At 41.3% G+C, this 2,778-nt stretch overlaps 1 pseudogene; it reads right to left on the bottom strand.

Moving 5' to 3' along the window:
- Window positions 1-2,102: 2,102 nt before the first annotated feature.
- Window positions 2,103-2,446, bottom strand: LOC144243396 (large ribosomal subunit protein P1 pseudogene; annotated as a pseudogene).
- Between the last annotated feature and the right edge of the window lie 332 nt (window positions 2,447-2,778).

Below are 2,778 nucleotides of genomic sequence, written 5' to 3'. Positions count from 1 at the left end.
GGCTCACTCCAAAAAGCATGTGACTCTTGATTTCAGGGTTGTGAGTTCGAGCCCCATGTTGGGTGTAGAGATTACTTAAAAAATAAAATCTTAAAAAAAAATCCTGTCCTTTAGTTGCCATTAGGACAACTGTATTTGTCATGCATTTAGAATTCTGTCTTAGAAAATATGGTAACAAAACTCAGATACAACATAGGAAAGCTTCATTCTTGTTGTCAAAAACACCCTATGCCAGCCAGAGTATTTGGGAGAGAGGTGGGAAGAGAATGTGGTTTTGTGTAGAGCACATCATTTCTGGGCTGGAGGCCTCAGCCACTCCCTTCTGCGTGGTTGGCTAGTAGTCTCAGACCAAGGCTGCCCCTCCATCTTGTTCTTTGCCCATTGAACACATAGGCTTGGGAGTCTTGGATGAAAGTAGAAAGCATTAGAGTCTTGGAAAGGATGTAGCTTGGGTGCTTATGGCCTTGTTTGGGTCTTTCTAACAAGTTTCTGGCTACTCTACTGAGAAAGGAAGCCTTCCACATCTGCAGAGATGAAAGAGTGGGTTGTTACAAGCTTAGCATTTTCCCAACACTCCTTGAAATATAACATTTAATATGTTTATCACTGTCAAATGGATTATCAGTGAAAACCGTTATCAACCCTGTAATGTCCTTTTCTTTTCTCCTTCTTCTCTCCTTCCTCTCTCCCTCTCCCATTTCTTCTTCTCCTTATTCTTCTCCTCTTTCTCCTCCTCCTTCTTCTTGACAGTGCTTTACCAGCCAAACTTTGGAAATGAAAAATCAGTAACAGAAAAATAAATTTGTAAAATAAACTGGATATTCTTATTACATAAGAAATGTCCAAAAATCCACTGCAAAAAGAAATGTGTGTATACATGTAAATAGATAGGTACTTATACATACACACGCTGTGTTGTAAATGGTTATTAAGGTTTCCAGGCAAGCCCACAAAAGTCTATTCAATATATAATTGTAGGCAAACTACTGTGTATGTGCAAGTTTTTTTAAATTATTCAACAATGCCAATAAATACAATAGGAAAACCACTAAAATTTTAAATTATTTTTAAGAAATAGATCTTGACTACTGGTCCTTGGGATGACAAGATGGACAGACAACTCTGTCTTAATAAGTAACATTAACTACATGCTTACAATAAGCCCGTGTGGTAAGACCTTTACAAGCATTAGCATTGCAAGTATTTGATCTCATAACAACCTTATAAAATAGGTATCATTATTTTCCACACTTAACAAGGAAAATGAGTCACTGGGAAGTTAAATAACTTCCCAAGGTCACACAGGGAGTTGTAAGGGAGGAATTTGAACTGAGGCAGCTTGGTTCCAAAGCTCTCAATCTGAATGACAACCCTAGATTAAGAACCGCTGGAGAGTCCTCTGGAAGAGGCAGGTCCAGTTAATAGTGGGGGGTACACAGGAAGTGTCTAAAGCTGACAACAAGTGACTGACTAGGGACAAAGCTGGGTAGTCAGGCTTAGGTACTGGGTATATGACATTTTGGTAAGGTCATTTTGATACTAGTGCTATTTTGACATTCACAATTCATTCCTATGAATAATAAAGCATTAAACTTTTAAAAAATCAAGTACTCTGTGCAGTAGAAACGCATCCTAATGTCAAGATGAACTCAGAGTCTCATAAGTGATTCATGGCCAGGGCTGGAGTCAGAGATGTGGTGGGAGATCATGAAGCCTAAAACTGGGGTAGGGTTGTCACACACATTTGTTCATTTTCTTTTTAAGTGACTGGCTTGATATTTAGGATTACAGAATGTCTATGGTGTCAAAGTGGTCTCAAAAAAAAAAAAAAGGCTCTACTTCAAAAAAGGACTTGCAGGAGGAAGAGGTTAAACAGTGAGTGCTAACCACAGCCTGACTTGGGCAGAAGCAGAAGGAAGCCTCAGGCCAAGTAATGGAAGGAGAGTTGCTTTCTGTTCTGGTTGTCAGAAAGGGCAAAGAATCAAAACATCACTTTTGCAATGGATTTACAAAATTTCAGGAAGTGTGACAAGACTTGAAAGACAAGACACATTTTTTTTTTTAAGAGTTCAGCTTTTTACTGAGCAGGTTACAGAAGAGGTTTAGTCAAAAAAACCAAAGCCCATGTCATCATCAGGCTCCTCTGATTCTTCTTTTTTTGCTTCCACCTCCTTCTGCCCAGCTGGGACAGCAGTGGTGGAGGGGGTGGGACATTCCAGCCACACTGCGCCAGCTGCTGGACAGGTCCACCACCCCCTACATTGCAGATGGGGCTCCCGATGTTGACATTGGCCAGGGACTTTGCAAACAAGCCTGCCCAGAAAGGTTCAACATTTACACCTGCTGCTTCAATGAGGGCATTGTTCTTATCCTGTGTGACTGTCACCTCATCATGGTGCAGGTTGAGGGCTGAGTAGATGCAGGCGAGCTCTGAGGAGGCAGCCATGGGCTGGTGAGGGCTGAGTGGGCACTGCTGGGCATAGTGCTAGTCACCGGATGAAGTGAGGGCCTCACACCAATGCAGCCTTAGCTTTCTCAAAAGGACCAAGCACATTAGTAGCAGCTGAGGAAAGGGAAAACACATTTGTTAAACATCTTTGTGCAGTGTCTTTTTGCTGTAAACGATTTCCCATCTGAAAATTGGGATTATTTGACAAAGTGGCATCACCTCTGGTACTATCCATGGATCAAGATGAAGTATTGTGAGAAAACTAAGGTACAGAGCCAGGTTGAAATCTAGGACCTACCACTTGCCTATTGAGTGTCTTCAGGTAAATC

Source organism: Crocuta crocuta, unplaced genomic scaffold, assembly GCF_008692635.1.
Source record: "Crocuta crocuta isolate KB4526 unplaced genomic scaffold, BGI_CrCroc_1.0 scaffold1247, whole genome shotgun sequence".
Taxonomy (NCBI): Eukaryota; Metazoa; Chordata; class Mammalia; order Carnivora; family Hyaenidae; genus Crocuta; species Crocuta crocuta.
The sequence above is the reverse complement of the archived record's forward strand: the minus strand, read 5'-3'. Positions and strand labels throughout refer to the sequence as shown.